The sequence below is a fragment of the Ovis aries genome, chromosome 15 (assembly GCF_016772045.2).
Source record: "Ovis aries strain OAR_USU_Benz2616 breed Rambouillet chromosome 15, ARS-UI_Ramb_v3.0, whole genome shotgun sequence".
NCBI classification, from domain to species: Eukaryota; Metazoa; Chordata; class Mammalia; order Artiodactyla; family Bovidae; genus Ovis; species Ovis aries.
The window spans coordinates 10322469-10341957 of record NC_056068.1 but is presented as its reverse complement, the minus strand read 5'-3'; positions in this window follow the sequence as shown (position 1 = coordinate 10341957).

Below are 19489 nucleotides of genomic sequence, written 5' to 3'. Positions count from 1 at the left end.
AGTGAAATAACAGTATTTCTCTATTAATATTTCCCACAGAGAAATAAAGAATGAAAAAAATTGGGATAAGCCATGCCGTTCATTACAGCTTTGATTGCAATATAGGGGAAAAGCTAAGGTCAACCTGAATGACAATGAATTTGGAGAAATTTAAATAAAAAATGATACATATAGACTATCAAATCCTATGCAATAATTTTAGGATTAAGGTAAAACTCAATGTTTTGGTGTAGATATATCTTTATTATGTGTCAAAATTAACACAATATAATTCTGTATAATGTAGTCTTACGTATTTTAAGTGTAGTGTGTACATACACTTTAAAATGCTAATGTATTATGTATGTAAATATAGTATATGTATGTATACATGTATATATGTGTGTATACATGTATGCTCAGTTACTTCAGAGAGGTCTGTCTCTTGCTACCCTATGGACCATAGCCCTCTAAGTTCCTCTGTCAATGGGAGTCTCCAGGCAAGAATACTAAAGTGGTTGCCATGACCTCCTCCAGGTGATCTTCCCAACCCAGGGATCAAACCCTTGTCTCCTGTGTCTCCTGCATTGCAGGTGGATTCTTTACCCATTGTGCTACCTGGGAAGCCCATGTGTGTATGTATGTGCATACGTACATCAATACAAAGAAGGAACAGCATCTAGCCTGTGAAATCATGAATTGCTTTATTTAAATAATACCTTCATGGTTTGGGAAAAGTGATCCCCATTTGTAATACAAAAGGTAAGATTTAATATACTGTAAAATCAAAATAATAACATTTACTTCATGGTTCATTTTGAAGATTGACTATGTTATTAATAGTACGTGTACACATTTAGAACACTGTCTGTGACTTTATAAATAAGTAATCATTGTCATCACCATCACCATCATCATCTTTATCATTATTATGATTCTCCTTATATTAAAGGAATCCTTCTCTAGAAGTATTTACACATGGAAATGTTAGTATTGCTTTTTTATGCAACTCTAATGAAAAGAAAGAAAATCTAATTTTCATTTTTATTTCTGTATAGTTTGGGAAATATATGACTATGAGTTTGTGTATAATTACCGGTTTAGCATTTAAACTATTAAATGGTAAGCCTATTTTAAAACAGAATATAAAGCAGAAAAATAAATTACTGTTTAAATGTACTTTGTATTGTTTGCTAAGGCTACTGTAACAAAGTACTACAGACTGGGTGGCTTAAACAACAGAAATGAGTTTTCTCATGGTTCTGGAGGCCAAAAGCCTGAGGCCAGTGTCAGCAGTGTTGTTTCCTTCTGAAGGCCGTGAAAGAAGGATCTGTCCCAAGCCTCTCTCCTAGGCTTGCAGATGAATATCTTCTTGTGCCTACATATCAGCTTTCTTCTGTGTCTATATGTGAATCTCTTCTTATGAGAACATGGGTAATATTGGGTTAGGGTTTACCTTAATGACTTCATTTTACTTTAATTTCCACTATAAATTACTTAAACTCCAAACACAATCACAATCTGACGTGGTGGTAGGACTTCAGTATATGAATTTTGGTGGGCAGGGAGGAAGAGGGGGCATAATTTATTGTTAGAATTTAATCACTTAAGAAATAGTGATCACAAAATACAGAAGGAAAGAAATTTTATTTATCTTTGGAACTTTAGAGTTTAGCTCAATCTCTGCCATATTAGTAAGAGCTTTCTTGGTGGGGGTTTTATAATAGTTGGGACAGGGTATCATAATGAAAATCTCACATTCAACTTTTAAAAAGAGAAGCACCAGATTTCCTTTGTTCTCACTAGGAAAATAACATTTGTTTTATATATTGTGTTCCCTCTCTCTTACTCAAGGATGATGAATAGATCCTTTGTGTTTCTAACCAAACTTGAATCATCCTTATCTCTGAGAATGTGTTGTGTGTGTGTGTCTCTGTGTGTGTGTTTCTAAAGTGAAAACACTATCACATAATGTCTCTTTCTCTATTTTTCTCTCTGTCTGTCTCTGTCTCTCTTTACTCTCTCTCTCTGACTCTATTTACATTTAAATGTAGAGACAGATATTCATGTTTTGTCTCTGGAAAACTCAGACAAATACTCCCATTTATATGGATTTTTTCATAATTTACGTGGGGGAGTTATTTATGTATTCTAAATACAAGTCCTGAGTAAGAAATACAGATATCAAATATTTGCTCACAGTCTGTCTTTTCTTTATATGTTCTAAAACTGAATAAAGAAGCAAACAGTATCCTAAAAAATAAAAATAAAAAAATAAAATGTGACTTTTGATGGTTTATCATATTGATGGAGTATAACATATCAATTTTTAAATTTTATATTTTGAGTCTTGTATGTCTCCTCTGGGCTTCCCTGGGCTCAGACGGTAAAGAATTCGCCTGTAATGTGGGATACCTGGATTCAGTCCCTGGGTTGGGAAGATCCCCTGGGGAAGAGAATAGCTACCCGCTCCAGTATTCTGGCCTGAAAAATTCCATGGGCAGAGGAGCCTGGCAGGCTACAGTCCATGGGGTCACGAAGAGTCAGACAGGACTGAGCTATACCAAGGCAGTAAAGACAACTTTTATGCTTTATTCAAAATAGTTTTTCTAAGTTACATATATTAGAAAATAGATATGTACTTTCTGCACTGAAGTCCAGATTTTTGTTGAAAAGTTTTTCTCTCCATCTTTTAAATTTCTTCAATTTTGTGTTGTTATATTTCTTACATTTCTTACATGTCTTATATTTCTTATATTTATGTTACATTGACAGTATTGTGTCTCAAAGCTTATACTGCACTCTTCTGATGCTGCTGCTGCTAAGTCACTTCAGTCATGTTCAACTCTGTGAGACCCCATAGATGGCAGCCCACCAGGCTCCGCCCTCCCTAGGATTCTCCAGGTAAGAACACTGGAATAGGTTGCAATTTCTTTCTCCAATGCATGAAAGTGAAAAGTGAAAGTGAAGTCGCTCAGTCGTGTCCGACTCTTCATGACCCCATGGACTCCAGCCTACCAGGCTCCTCCGTCCATGGGATTTTCCAGGCAAGAATACTGGAGTTGGTTGCCATTGCCTTCTCCGCACTCTCCTGATATTATGAAGTCATGTGGAGTAAGTCTTCCAAATTTTCCCTCTTAAAATTATTCTTGTCATTTGAATCTTTTTTAAAATATGAATTTATTTTAATTGGAGGTTAATTACTTTACAATATTTTGCAATTCTATGTAAATTTTATGATTACTTGCCAATTTTTATCAAAATAATTATTCATATTTTATTGCATTATATCAAATTTATGTATAAATTTAAGGCAAATTAGCTTCTTGACAATCATGTATATGACATGCATCCATGAATTCTATATTTATATAAGCTATAATATTGTAAAACGTAATAAACACAAATCTCAGTTGAATAAAATTGGGAGTCCAGAATAGGGAATTCTCATGCCCAGCAACAACAGAGCCAAACAGGAAAAAAAAAAAAAAAAAACTTCTTCATTTCTAGCAAGAACTTAGCCAATGAAAAGTCATGGTTTCTGTTCCATATTGCCCTCCCATCTTCCTTTTCCTTTTTACCAAAGTGTTCTCCTTCTTTTGCCAAGTGAGACTTTAAATATGGTTCATCTGGGGGCTTTGCTGGTGGCGCTGGTGGTAAAGAACCCACCTGTCAAAGAAGGAGATAAAAGAGACCTGGTTTCGATCCTTGGGTCGGGAAGATCCTCTGGAGGAGGAAATGGCAACCCACTCCTGTATTCATGTCTGGAGAATCCCATGGACAGAGGAGCCTGGACTGCTACAGTCCATAGGGTCTCAAAGAGTCGGACACGACTGAAGCGACTGAGCACACATGCACTTCATGGTTGCAAAACTCAATTTGTAATTCTCTGCTAATCCCAAATAAGCCCATCTTTGCTAGAGAAATATCTCTGTCACTGTAAATTTCAGATCAAGAATACGAAACTCTTGCACATCTTTTGATGGATCTACTCCTTGATATTATATAAGGTTTTTGGTTCACTTTCTAGTAGTTTGATCCAAACACAGCAAAATAGATTAAAATTTTGTGTAATGACATTGTATTCTATCACCTTGGTAAATTTCATACTTAGTTTCAGCAGTTAATTTTAGATTCATGATTTTCTTAATAAACAGTCATGCTATTTGCAAATGGTTCTAACTTTTGAATCTATAACCTTAATTTGTCTACATTTTATTGGACTGATCATCAATTATAGCATTAAATCAGGTTGTGAAAAACTATCTTTGCCTTATTCCTGTTATAATGAGCATGTATTAAGTAGGGCATGCTAAATGTATCTTTGTAATTTTTTATAGACATTATCAATTGTATTTAACAACTTTCCTTCCATTCAAAGTTTGCTGAGTTTTTATTGTAAAAATTCTGACAATTAGCAAATGGTTTTTCATTATCTTTTGTAATATTTCTGTGTGTGTACATACATGTATGTTTTCCTTTTGATGTTGTGAATTACTTTCACTGATTTTTTTTTTTTTAATGTCTGGGAACATCTTTATTTTTCTCTTTTATTTTTAAAACTCAAATTCTTTTAAAAAAATTGAAGTGTAATTGACTTACAATATTATATACATTCCAGGTATACAACATAGTTTTGATGTCTGTGTACATTATGAATTGATCACCATGATAAGTCTAGTAAACCAACTTCACATGTCTGGGATAAATCTCTTTGGTACTCAATGTACTTTTGTGCGACATTTGTTTGTTCTTTATCATATTTTACTTTGCACATAGTCCTGAATTTTGCTGATAATACTTTGTTAAAAATATTTGCATCTATACTTATGGAGGTGATTTTTATTTTAGTGTTTTTGTCAATTTTAGTATCAGGATTATATGACCTCACAAGAGATTTCAAATTGTTTTCTCTTCATCCTTTAAATATTTTCATTTAAGTGTGCTGTATAGCTTCCTTTTAAATGACTAAAATAATTTAACAATAAAATCTTTTGATCCTGAAATTTTACTTATAGGAAGCTAAATGTGACTAAAATGTATAGCAGATTTCTTGCATATAATTATTCATAATATTTCTCTAATTTTAAAAATACATATAAATTGCATGGAATTATTTCCACTTTTCTGTGATGGTGGATTGTGTTTCTATTATTTTTCTTTTTTGTGTGTGACTATTAACAATGACTTCATTTTTTATTTTTTTTATTGGTGTAGATCAACGATGTCATGTTGGTTTCAAGTATATAGTAAAGTGATTAACATACATATATATCTATATATTCTTTTTCTTGCTCAGTATTGATAATATTTTATTTTCTTTATTGATATTTATAAAAAAACAAACTTCAGCAAATTAAATATATTTTAAGCTTTTTTCATCTATTTTATGTTCTTACTCCTCTACACTTTGTGTAAAATTTACTGATATTTTTCTACCAAATATTTCTTTTTATTTGTACTAAAGAACCACTGTTGATTTCATAGCAATATAAAATGTCAACAAGGAAAACTTCTTGAGACATTTATGAGAACTCTCTGTATTATCTATACAACTTCTCTTTAAATCAAGAACTTAAAAAAAAAACTAAGTTTATTTTAAACTAAATAAAAATCATTTCATTGATCATAGAGGTAGAGCTTTCTTCAAGTCTAAAATGCAAACAATTAAAGCTAAACGTTTTCCTCTAAATACCACTTTACATGCATCCACCAACTTTTGATATGTTATACTTTCTTCATCTCTCAGGTTGAAATAGAATGCAATTTTAAATTTTGACATTTTTTACTCATATGTATATTAAAATTGTGTTTTTTAAATTTCTAAGATGTGAGCATTTTAAATATATATTACTGCTTTATATTATAACAATTCCCCTTTGGCAAGTTAATAGCAAATATCTACAATACTACAATCTTTATAAATTATTAACGCTTTTTTATGCTCCAATAATAAGTACTTTTTGGTGAATAGCACCCTAAAGAAAGAGTATTTTGCAGTTTCTAGGTGTACTTGCCTTATAAGTTACAGTCAAGATTTGTGATAATGTTGTTCAGATCTATGTCTTTATGACTTCTGTCTTTAACATTTTCATCAATTATTGAAACTCAATGATATATTTTCAGACTATGTTTTAGATTTGTCTATTAACTTCTTCATTTTGGTCAATTTATGATCGTTTCTATGATCATTGTCTTCCTGCTGAATTAATTCTCCTATCACTATGAGATGACTTACCTTAGTTCTTATAATAATTTTTCACTTGAAGATAAATTTGTTTGATATTATAACCACACTAGAATTAATAATCTTACTATTTGCCTGGGATATGTTATCTCATCTTCCTACTTTCAACTTACCTGTGCATTTATATCTAAACTGCTTCTTGCTTACATAGTATATGGTGGTGCCAAGCTAATAAGCATTGCCCTTAGAAGTTGTTCATAATAAAAAATAATCAATTATGAACAACTTCTAAGGGCAATGCTTATTATTATAAATGTAATTGTAAACATTACATACAATTACAGACATTTCAAGCTGTAATCAAGATTACTGGGAGAAATATCAATAACCTCAGATATGCAGATGACACCACCCTTATGACAGAAAGTGAAGAAGAACTAGAGAGCCTCTTGATGAAAGTGAAAAGGAGAGTGAAAAAGTTGGCTTACAGCTCAACATTCAGAAAACTAAGATCATGGCATCCGGTCCCATCACTTCATGGCAAATAGATGGATAAACAGTGGAAACAGTGGCAGACTTTATTTTTCTGGGCTCCCAAATCACTGCAGATGGTGACTGAAACCATGAAATTAAAAGATGCTTGTTCCTTGGAAGGAAAGTTATGACCAACCTAGACAGCATATTACAAGGCAGAGACATTACTTTCAACAAAGGTCCATCTATTCAAGGCTATGGTTTTTCCAGTAATCATGTATGGATGTTGAGAGTTGGACTGTAAAGAAAGCCGAGGGCTGAAGAATTGATGCTTTTGAACAGTGGTGTTGTAGAAGACTCTTGAGTCTCTTGGAGTGCAAGGAGATCCAATCAGTCCATCCTAAAGGAGATCAGTCCTGGGTGTTCACTGCAAGGACTGATGTTGAAGCTGAAACTCCAATACTTTGGCCACCTGATGTAAAGAGCTGACTCATTTGAAAAGACCCTGATGTTGGGAAAGATTGAAGCAAGAGGAGAAGGGTATGACAGAGGATAAGATGGTTGGATGGCATCACTGACTCGATGGACTTTAGTTTGAGTCAGCTCTGGGAGTTGGTGATGAACAGGGAATCCTGGCGTGTTGCAGTCCGTGGGGTCACAAAGAGCTGGAAACGACTGAGCAACCGAACTGAACTGAACTGAATTATAGACATAATTAGGTTTAGTTTACTATTTTACAACTTTTTGCCTTTATTTGAGTAAAACAAAATTTAAAGATAATACATATTAAGTATCTCTTTATCCATAATTATCAGTGTTTGATTTAGAGATGACAATATGCTATATATTGTCATTGTCACTTGGTTAAAATTTTTCTGTGCTCTACCTATTCATCTCTCCCTCCCCTTGAATACCTGCAACCACTCATCATTCTACTGCTCTATAGTTTTCACTTTTTCAGAATTTAAGATAGATATAATTAGATGATGTGTAGGCTTTAAAGATCAATTTATTTCATTTGGCAATATGTACTTAAGTTTCCTCCATATCTTTGTATGGCTATATACCTCATTATTTCTAGAACTAAAAAATTTGCCATTGTTTGACTGTATCTCAGTTTATTTATCCATTTACTTACTGAAGAAAAAATTTAATGCTAAAAACTTTTTGGCCATTATAAACAAAGCATAAATATTATCAGAGTTCAGGTTTCTATGTAGATATAAATTTCAAATTGATTTGGTGCATCACATCCTTGTCAGCATTTGGTGTTGTCAGTGTTCCAGCTTCTGGTCATCCCATCAGTATTATAAAAGTGTTATTGCATTGTAGTTTTAGGTTATATTTCTCATGTGACACAAATCGATATTGAATATGCATTCATATGCTAGTTTGTCACCTGTGTATATTCCTTGTTCAGTTTTTTTGCTCATTCTTTAATCAATTAATTTTCTTAATTTATCAATTTTCAGAGTTTTTTGTATATTTTGGATAACAGTCCTTTATTAGATACTTCTTTTCCAAGTATTTTCTTCCAGGCTGTGGCTTATATTCAAAATCTCTTGACCCTGTCTTTCACAGAGCTGAAGTTCTTAATTTTAATGAAATCAGGTTGTCAAATATTTCATGGATTTTAACTTTTGATATTGTATTTAAAAAGTCATTGCAAAGTTCAAGGACTTCTAGGTTTCTTCTTATTTACATTCTGGATGTTTTACAGTTGCACGTTTACATTTAGATTGATGGCCTACTTTGTGTTATTTCCCTGAATGGTGTAAGGTCCATGGCTAGATTCATTTTTCTTGGATGTGAATGCCCACCTGATCCAGAACCATTATTAATAATTACTTGGCTCCATTACTGACTGATTGTATTTCCCTGCTCCTTTGTCAAAAACCAATTGACAATATATGGTTCTATTTCTGGTCTTTCAATTCCGTCCTGTTGTTCTATTTGACCATTCTTTCACTAATATCACACTACCTTGAATATTGTAGCTTGACTACTGATAAGTCCTGAAATAGGATAATGTCAGTCCTCCAAATTTGTTCTTCTCTTTTAATAACAAGCTTGTTATTCTCAGATTTTGCTTTCCATAAAAATTTTATAATCTATTTGTCAGTAGCCACAAAATAACTTGCCAGAATTTGGATTGAGATTGTTTGAACCTATCAATCTAGTTGGGAAAATCGATACCTGAGTCCTCTTTTCCTTGCACATGCAATCTCTCCATTTAATTAGTTCATTTATAGATTTTCTGTCCTTTTAATATCCACAGAATCTAGTGATATCCCCTCTTTCATATCTTATAGTGCTAAGTCGTGGCTAACTCTTGCAAGCCCATAAACTGTTGCCTGCCAGGCTCCTCTGTCCATGGAATTCTCCAGGCAAGACTACTGGGGTGGGTTGCCATTTCCTTCTCTATTTCCTTCTTCATATCTTATATTGATAATTAAATCTTCTCTTTTTTGTTTTTAGTTAGCTTGGCTAGAGGCATCAGTCTATTGTCTATTTATATTTTCAAAGAACCAATTTTTATTTACATTGTTTCTTTCTTATAATTTCTGCTATAATTTTCATATTTTCTTTTCTTCTGTATACTTTAATTTGCTCTTTTCTGATTTTCTAAGGTGGGAGCTTAGACTATTGATTTTATATCTTTCTTTTTTCTATTCAAATATATGCTTTCAATTTCATAAAATTTCCTCTAAGCATCACTTTTAGTATATGAAACAAGTGTTGGAGAGTTGCATTTTTTTCATTTAGCTCAAAATATTTAAAAATATATCTTGATACTTACTTTTGGACTTTATGTGTCTTACAAGTGGTTTTAGTCTGGAAATATTTGGGGATTGTCCAACCATACTTCTGGTACTGATCTCTAGTTTAATTCCACTGTTGTGTGAGGGCAGATATTATACGATTTCTATTATTCTTAAATTTGTTAATGTGTGTTTATGACCCAAAATGTTGTTTATATTTGTGAATGTTTCATGTGACTTGAGGAATGTATCTTTTGTTGTTACAGGATGAAGTAATCTAGAGATGTCAACCAAATCAAGGTGATGGTGGTATTATTGAGTTCAGCTATATCCTTACTGTTTATTTGTCTGTTGGATCTGTCTATTTCTGATAAAGAGGTGTTAAACTCTCCAAAAATAATAGTGGATTTGTCTATATCTCCTTGTAGCTCTATCACTTTTAGATGAAGTATAAGTTCAACAAGTGGAAAATAGCAACAAAAAAAAAATAGGGTTGATTTTATTCTGATTATGTCAATATTCATTTTAATTGTTAATATTAATATAAAACAGCAAATGAAAGACAGAGATAACTAGGGTAGATCAATACATGTTCAACTCAAATACTTTAACATTCTGTTGCCAGGTGCATGCATATCAAAGATTGGTATGCCTTCTTGGAGAATTTATCTTTTTTGTTAGCGACTGAACTGAACAGAATGTCCATCTTTACTCCTAATAATCTTCCTTACACTGAAGTCTGTACTGTCTGAGTTAGTATAGCTGGACCTGCTTTCTTTTGATTAGTACTATATCTTTTTCCATTTCTTTACCTTTAATCTATATTTGTATGCCTTTAATTAAATTAAGGCTTTTATAGACAACATACAACTGGATCTTGTATTTTGATCCACCTTGCTTATCTCTGTCTTTTATTTGGTGTATTTAGACCATTAATATTTACACAATGTTCATCACAGCACTGTTTATAATAGCCAGGTCATGGAAGCAACCTAGATGTTCATCAGCAGATGAATGGATAAGAAAGCCGTGGTACATATACACAACTGAGTATTACTCAGCCATTAAATAGAATACATTTGAATCAGTTCTAATGAGGTGGATGAAACTGGAGCCGATTATACAGAGTGAAGCAAGCCAGAAAGGAAAACACCAATACAGTATACTAATGCATATATATGGAATTTAGAAAGATGGTAACAATAACCTTGTATGTGAGGCAGCAAAAGAGACACAGATGTATAGAACAGTCTTTTGGACTCTGTGGGAGAGGAAGAGGGAGAGGGTGGGATGATTTGGGAGAATGGCATATAAACATGTATAATATCATATAAGAAACAAATCGCCAGTCTAGGTTCGATGCAGGGTGCAGGATGCTTGGGGCTGGTGCACTGGGATGACCCAGAGGGATGGTGTTGGCGGGGAGGTGGGAGGGGAGTTCAGGAATGGGAAAATGTGTACACCCGAGGTGGATTCATGTTGATGTGTGGCAAAACCAATACAATATTGCAAATTAAAATATATATATATATAATAAAAGAAAAAATAAAGTGTATATTGACGTAGTTAGAATAAAATTGACTATCTTTTTTTTTACTCCTTTCTGTGTATTGAACTTGGTCTTTATTCTTATTTTTGTCTTCATATTTTGTGTTTTATTGTTATAATTGAAGATTTTCAATGATTTCAATTTCTCTTATTTCATAATATATCAGTTATACTTTTAATTTTACATTTTTTAGTTTTTCCTAGAATTTGTAATTTTCATTTACAACTAATCCAAATCCACTTTGAATTTCCCTAGAGTTTGTAATTTTTATTTCCAACTAATCCAAATCCACTGTACCATTTTCCATGTGAGGCAAGTACACTACAAAAGCAAAATTCTCCTAGTTTTTCATTCCATACCTTGTATCATTGCTGTCATTTATTTTACATATGTATACTCTATATAGGTGACTCTTGAACAAAGCAGCAAAGCAGGGGTTGGAGTATAGACCCTCCACATAGTTGAAAATCCACATAAAGGTTTGCAATTGACCATGAATACATAAACAAGAGAGAGAGAAAAACTTTTCTGGAAATACATTTCACTATAGATGAAAATTTCCTCCCTTTGGTCTTTTTTTTTAATGCTTCTTTTTCTAAACTTTGAATACAGTATTATTTAGCATAATTTCTAGTGCTTAGCCTGCTTGGTGTTTCTGAGCTATTTGTATTTGTGGTTGGTCTTTGGCATTAGTTTAATGAACTGATCAGTCTTCATTGCTTCATATATTGCTTCTTATCTGTTCTTTTCCTTTTAGCCCTCCCATTATGTGTATGTTGCACATCTTGAACACTGTTCTGGTGGATTTTTTTTCTTTGTTTTTAGTTTTGGAAGTGTCTCTTGTCATAACTGCAGGCTCAGAGTTTCTTCAGCCATGTTCACTCTGCTAAGGAGCCCATCAAAGGCATTCCTCATTTGTGTTGTTAGCTTTTTTGATCTAGCATTTATTTTTGAATCTTTATTAGAATTTCTACTTTTATGTTTACACTACCTGTTCTTCCATGTTGTCTACTTTAGAATTAATGCCTTTAGCATATTCATTACTTTTTAAAAAATTCTTAATCTGATAAGTCCGACATATCTGATGTATTTGACTCTGGTTCTGAAGATTGTTTAGTCTCCTCACTCTTCCTTTCATTATGCTTTGTAGTTTTTGTAGAGAGTTGAATATAACATTCTGGTTAAGACCTGCAGTAAGCAGGCCTTTAGTAATGCAGTGGTATGGTGTAGCGGGAGGGGACGCATATAGTGTCCTGTAATAACGTCTCAGTTTTAGATGGGACAGGATAGCTGGAGGGTCCTGGAGTTGTGTTTTTTCTTTCCGTCAGGTAGGTTAAGCTCTGGTTATGTAGTTTCTCCTGAATTCATATCTTGTTAAAATGAAAACAATGCTCTGGCATATTTCAAAAGGTTGACTTTCCCCCATCTTTTGTTGGAAGCATGAGGGAATTTTTCTCTGATATAATCTGTGTGATGGTAGTAGAGCTCCATGTGGTAAAACTCAAAAGCATGGGACAACTTGTATTACTGCATCCTGGTGAAGCTTCTTAATTTTTGGAACTATCTACACTTAGCATCTAGTGATTAATCAATTACAGTTGAGGCTTCCCTATCCCAGTACTGGTTCCTGCAGAGGTTTCTGCCCTGTACGATAATGAATGCTGTTGTTGCTGTTGTGTTTAGTCACTAAATTGCATCCCATTTTTCAGTGATCCCATGGACTGTAGCCTGCTGGAATTGAATCCACATCTCCTACATTGGCAGGTGGATTCTTTACCAATCAGCCACCAGCAAAGCCCCTATAATGAATGCAAAACATTCAATTAAAACTGTGTTGAGCATAGCTAAAGGAGGCCAAAATTGAAGTCTATACATGTATATGCTTATATTAGGAAATACTTAAAAGCTTATATTAGGAAATAAAAGCTGAAAATCAATAATCTCACTATTTAAATCAAAAAGTTAAAAATAGAAAACTAAGCTCACATAAAATGAAAAATTGGAGTCAGTAAAAAAAATTTAAATATAATACAAATACACAATATAGAAAATAAAAAATAAAGTTTGCTCCATGAAAACACTAATACAATTGAATAATACTTTTGAAGAAAATAAGAGAAATACAAACATTTGTATCAGAAGCAAAAGTACTCTTTCTACGGATATTTTTATTAAAAAATGATAAATTATAATAAACAACTTTATGCCAGTATATTTTTAAAATAAAATCAACAATAAATTCATAAAAATAAAATAAATATTAAATTCTGAAATTTGTATGTCTTTTATAAAAATTGATTTATATCACTAACATAGTTCCATGTAAGAAAAGAAATGATAGCCCAGACATCTTCAGTGCTAAATTCCAAAAATCAATTGAAGAAGAATGGTTAAAGACGAATATGCAACAACATTGACCATCAGAGCTTACAAAGAATGAGGAAGAAGAGAGAAGTCACATCTGATTGCTCACATGGTGGTGAGGCTGATGCTATGTGACTCATGGCTTGGGCTAAATATGATGCTCAGTATTTTGCACATTACCTCTTGCTTAATCCTCACAGCAAATAGTGAAGCATGTAGAAAATTTCTATTTATAGATTTTTAAGGGATCTTGAGTTATTGACCCAAGACAAGTTATTAATAAACTGCAGAGTTGAAATTTAAATTCATTACTATTCTGTATGATTTCAAAGTTGTTTCATTTCTAAGATGCTATTCACCAATCAGAGTATGCTCCACAAGCATCTGCTGCTTGATATGGGCTATGAAAATCTGGAGGAAGAGGAATCATAAATACTATATATATATATGTATATATGTATATATATACATATATATATATCTGAAGGTACCAATGTTATGGTCTGGAGATACCATCTTATAAACTATACTTGACATAAAAGTGGTAGGTGCATACACCACCTGGAAGCTTTGGAATAAAAGGAATACCAAAAATAGCTTTCTCATTGGATCAAAACAAAGGGGCAGAGCTAATGAACGTATCAATTTGTTTTGCTAATAGCCTATAATCACAAAATATACTAAATCATCACTTGCTTCCAGTTTACTGAAGTCTCAAATTGTATTTTCTGAATTTACTTAAAAGATTCATTTTCTGTTCAACAGAAGGGTCATATATGAGCAACAAATAAGAAGCAAAAAAAAAAAAAAAAGGAAACACAAATGTTAAAACTTCTTTGAAATACTTTTTTTAATTTTTAAAAATTAGCATCTCTAGTCTAGCTAAATCTTGAATGACTTTGGTTTTCTTGTATACTGTAAAAATAAATCTGATTCAAAATAATCTGCTTTTTCATGCACATATTAAGGAGTGTAAAGAAAAGGCAATATGAGAGGTAGAGGTTTATAAGAGAATGTGAAAGTGAAAGTCTCTGTCGTATCTGACTCTTTGAGACCCCATGGACTGTACAGTCCATGGAATCCTCCAGGCCAGAATGCTGGAGTGGGTAGCCTTTTCTTTCTTCAGGAGATCTTCCTAACCCAGGGATCGAACCCAGGTCTCCCACAAGGCAGAAGTCACTGGCCTTACTTTTCCTTGAAGTGGTTTGTACAAATATGCCAACTCCCTTCTGGGTGATTAGAGTGTGGAAAGAGAAAAGTACTTCCCAGAAGAAAAGATTGATGCTTGGAAATTGGTCCTGTGATTTTAAACCACACCAATAAGTTTAAACAATGTAGACTCATATGCTGAATGAGACCTTCCCCCTGAATACTCCTCTGCAGTACTTAAACTAAGAGAAAGAAACACAATTTAAGATTACCAATAAAGACCTAAATTTCAAAAGTAAGAACATTGTAAACATAAGTAAGGAAAAAAAGAAAGTGAAATCTGAAGCTATATAATGCTCAAGGATAAGGAGGATAGTTAATTTATTTATTATTTAATCATACATACATATATATATATATATATATATATATATATATGCATGCCCTGTGGATACTAACAGAATTTCCCTTCATTTATTTTAAAATAGTCTACTTTCTGGCACATGAAATAGCCTGTTAAATAATTATGTATGCCTGTTTGCATGCTTAATTATCAAGACAGGTTTTTAAAGGGCTCATTTTTGGTTCATTCTCTGAGTAGAAAGCAATGCATGAAATTGCTTTTATTATAAAAAAGTAATGAAAAGTTATTTCAAGTCCAATGAAAATAACCAGTATCTTTGAAAGGCATATATATTTTTGTAATTGAAAGAATACTGTCATATTTTTTTTCTGACAGTTTGAATTCCTTTGGTAAAGTTTTAATATTTGTAACATTTGAAAGAGAAAACTCTGCTTTGAAACTAAACCTGTATATGCCATATGATTCTAAGCAAAATTCCCAGGCAGAGATTGACAATTCAAATTGCCTTTCGTAACTTAGATCACTTGTAAAATATGAATAAAATCAGAAATAGATTTTGCAAAATGAAGAATACTTTCATTATAATGTTCTTCCCTATGGCACTTCAAAAAAGAAAACTGAACATCACTACATTTTATTTGAGACATTGAAAATAATAAATGACATGCAATAGCTAGTAGACTCTATTTTATATGAATATTATATGCATGAATTAATAATATATCATCTATATTCTATAATGAATTAAACAGAAGGAGATAACTCTCTATGGATAAAAGTCTATCCAAATGTGTGGTTTTGTATATCTCAGTAATTTGGTCAAATGGCCAAGTCTGTTTATGATTATGCTTGCCATAATTTCATTTATGTACTAAGCTTCCTCTATGATACTATTATTCTTCTGCATTTGCAAGATATAACTTTAAATGTTCTTTATTAGAAATAAGAGCCCCAAATATGTCACCTTCAATGTAAGTAAACTTCAAGAAAATCATTGACTTGATTGTGTGGATTTCTGTGCAAAGATCCAAAAGACAGCCAATAGAACTTTTTTTTAAATAAACTTTATTGGCAGTTAGATCGAGATGGCGGGGTACAAGGATGTGAAATTCACTTCCTCCCATGAACACATTAAAAATACATATATATGTGAGCAACAGGAAAAAGATGACAGAGCAGTAGGTGGACATGGAGTACACCTCTCTCTGTGGATGCATCAGGAATACACCCTCAGACACAAACGTGCTTGCAGAACACCAGCTGAGAGTGGACAGGAGTACTTAAGCACTGGAAAAGAATATATAGAGCCAAGTAAAGCTCTGTAGGATGAAAGAATTGAGGGAGAAACAGGAGTGTTAGTAGGACTGAACCTGCCCTTGGCAAGTGGAGGAACTGAAGCAGGGGTCCAATCCCCACATCAGGACAATTATGTGGTTCAGAGGAGAAACGTTTAAGGCTGAGAGTGAAGCAGCTGATCTGTGGCAGCCTAAATGAAATGAGAATCAGACAGTCATTGCCACAGCCATACATGCCCTGGACAGGGACACAGGTCTCCTAGAAGGAGCAGCAGTCAGGAGTTGGAGCATAGGGATTGTGGAGCAATCCCAGGGCGAGGGCTGCTGTTGACTATGGAAGAAGTACTGAGGGGACATGCGGGAGGAGACCATGGTGGGGGATGCCTGTGGAGGAAAGCTAGGCAGCCATGGAAACAAGGCAACACTGTTGAGTCACACGTAGAGGGTGGAGCCATCACCAGAGCACCTCTCTCCCCAAACATGCCAGCTTTGGTAGCTGAACAGAAGAAAGGCTGGCCCATCAGGTGCCTAACATAGGAATAACAGAGTAGGACCTCACCTAGGGTGCCCCTTGAAGTGATTGATGTACCAAATTACAGAGTAGGATGCCAACCTGGGGTACTGAGGCAACAAGCAACAGAGAAGGGCCCCTGGCAAAGGAGCCCACTAAGTGCCTGAAAGGGTGGAGCTGCAGAGGTCTTCTGATTGCCAGCTATGGCTTGAAAAAAGACTCTGATAGGGCCATAACTCCTGTGGCTGAAGAAGTCTTAATCCCTGCACACTTGGCACCGTCAGGGTCCCTGAGACCCAAGCAGCTGCACTAACCTCACATTTAACACTCACTGTGGCAGAGTTGTCACAGAAAAAAAAAAAAATCTTGCATCTATGTACAAGGGGTCAGTTTGATCATGTCCAACTCTTTGCAGCTCTGTGAAATGTGGCTTGCCAGGCTTCTCTGTCAGTGGGATTCTCCAGGCAAAAATACTGGAATGTGTTGGCCAATGGTGATTGTGATACCCTTCTCAATTCAGTTCAGTTCAGTCGCTCAGTCGTGTCCAACTCTTTGCGACCCCATGAATCACAGCACGCCAGGCCTCCCGGTCCATCACCAACTCCCGGAGTTCACTCAGACTCAAGTCCATCGAGTCAGTGATGCCATCCAGCCATCTCATCCTCCATCGTCCCCTTTTCCTCCTGCCCCCAATCCCTCCAAGCATCAGAGTCTTTTCCAATGAGTCAACAATTCGCATGAGGTGGCCAAAGTACTGGAGTTTCAGCTTTAGCATCATTCCTTCCAAAGAAATCCCAGGGCTTATCTCCTTCAGAATGGACAGGTTGGATCTCCTTGCAGTCCAAGGGACTCTCAAGAGTCCTCCAAGACACAGTTCAAAAGCATCAATTCTTCGGCGCTCAGCCTTCTTCACAGTCCAACTCTCACATCCATACATGACCACGGGAGAAACCATAGCCTTTACTAGACAGACCTTAGTCGGCAAAGTAATTCTCTGCTTTTGAATATGCTATCTAGATTGTTCATAACTTTCCTTCCAAAGAGTAAGCATCTTTTAATTTCATGGCTGCAGTCACCATCTGCAGTGATTTTGGAGCCCAAAAAATAAAGTCTAACACTGTTTGCACTGTTTCCCCATTTATTTCCCATGAAGTGATGGGACCAGATGCCATGATCTTTGTTTTCTGAATGTTGAGCTTTAAGCCAACTTTTTCGCTCTCCTCTTTCACTTTCATCAAGAGGCTTCTTAGTTTCTCTTCACTTTCTGCCATAAGGGTGGTGTCGTCTTCTAGAGCACTATATTTCCTGATGCCTTAGCCTCCAACTTCCCTGAGTACCTGGTGCTGCCAGAACTCATGTGACCCAAGGAGCTACCCTACATCTCACCTGGCCCTCATTGCGACAAACCCAAGTTCTCCATGGCAGCCTCAGCAGCAAACCCCAGTGGACGGCCCACTTGCAGAGGTGGAAATAAAAGCACAATTGAAAGCCAGGGACAGTGTGTCTAAGGAAGACCCAAAACCTTCCCACCAGCTGTAGAAGCTGATAATTAAATTCACACAATCAACTAGGCAGACTGTGTGTCTATGGAATATATAAAAGGAGCTCCCACAAAAGAAAATGCACTATTCTGATAGCTGTGGACATTGGAGACAAGAACACACAGGAGTAAGACTAGGTTACAGTCTGAGCTGCTCCCACAGCAGGTCCAGAGTTCAGCACAGTGTTGGAGGCCATCCTAGGGAGGTGAGGTGGACTTTGACTCCCAGCAAGGGAAAGGATACTGATAGCAGATACTAAATAAAAATATTTATTATTCTTTTTCTTTTTTAATTTTCTTTTTATATTTTAATATAAATTTATTTATTTCAATTGGAGGTTAATTACTTTACAATATTGTATTGGTTTTGCCATGCATCAACATGAATCCACCACAGGTATAACCCGTGTTTCCCATCCTGAATCCCCCTCCCTTCTCCCTCCCCATACCATCCCTCTGGGTCATCTCAGTGCACCAGCCCCAAGCATCCAGTATCACTCATCAAACCTGGACTGGCGATTCATTTCATATATGATATTATGCATGTTTCAATGCCATTCTCCCAAATCATCCCACCATCTCCCTCTCCCACAGAGTCTAAAAGACTGTTCTATACATCTGTTTCTCTTTTGCTGTCTCACATACAGGGTTATCATTACCATATTTCTAAATTCCATATATATGTGTTAGTATACTGCATTGGTGTTTTTCTTTCTGGCTTACTTATATTTTGACTTTTTCGGTAGTTTCTTTTGGATTTTTCTCTTTTTTAAATATGTTTATTTTAATTGGAAGCTAATTACTTTACAATATTGTATTAGTTTTGCCATACATTAACATGAATCTGCCACGGGTATACACGAGCTCCCCATCCTGAACCCCCTCCCACCTCCCTCCCCATACCATCCCTCTGGGTCATCCTAGTGCACCAGCCCCAAGCATCCTGTATCCTGCATTGAACCTAAACTGGCAATTCGTTTCTTATATGATATTATACATATTTCAATGCCATTCTCCCAAATCATCCCACCGTCTCCCTCTCACTACCAAAATCTTAATTAGATTTCATAATGCTAATAAAATCAACAACTAGAATGGGGTGGGAGGGATGAAAGAAAAAAAAAAAAAAGAAAAGAAAAAAATCCATCTGTATGCGAGACAGCAAAAGAGACACAGATGGATTTTCTTCTTTTTTCTTTTTTTCTCTTTCATCTCCCCCACCCTATTCTAGTTGTTGATTTTACTAGCACTGGGCTGTCATCTCTGGGGTCACACAGAGTCAGACACGACTGAAGAAACTTAGCAGCAGCAGCAG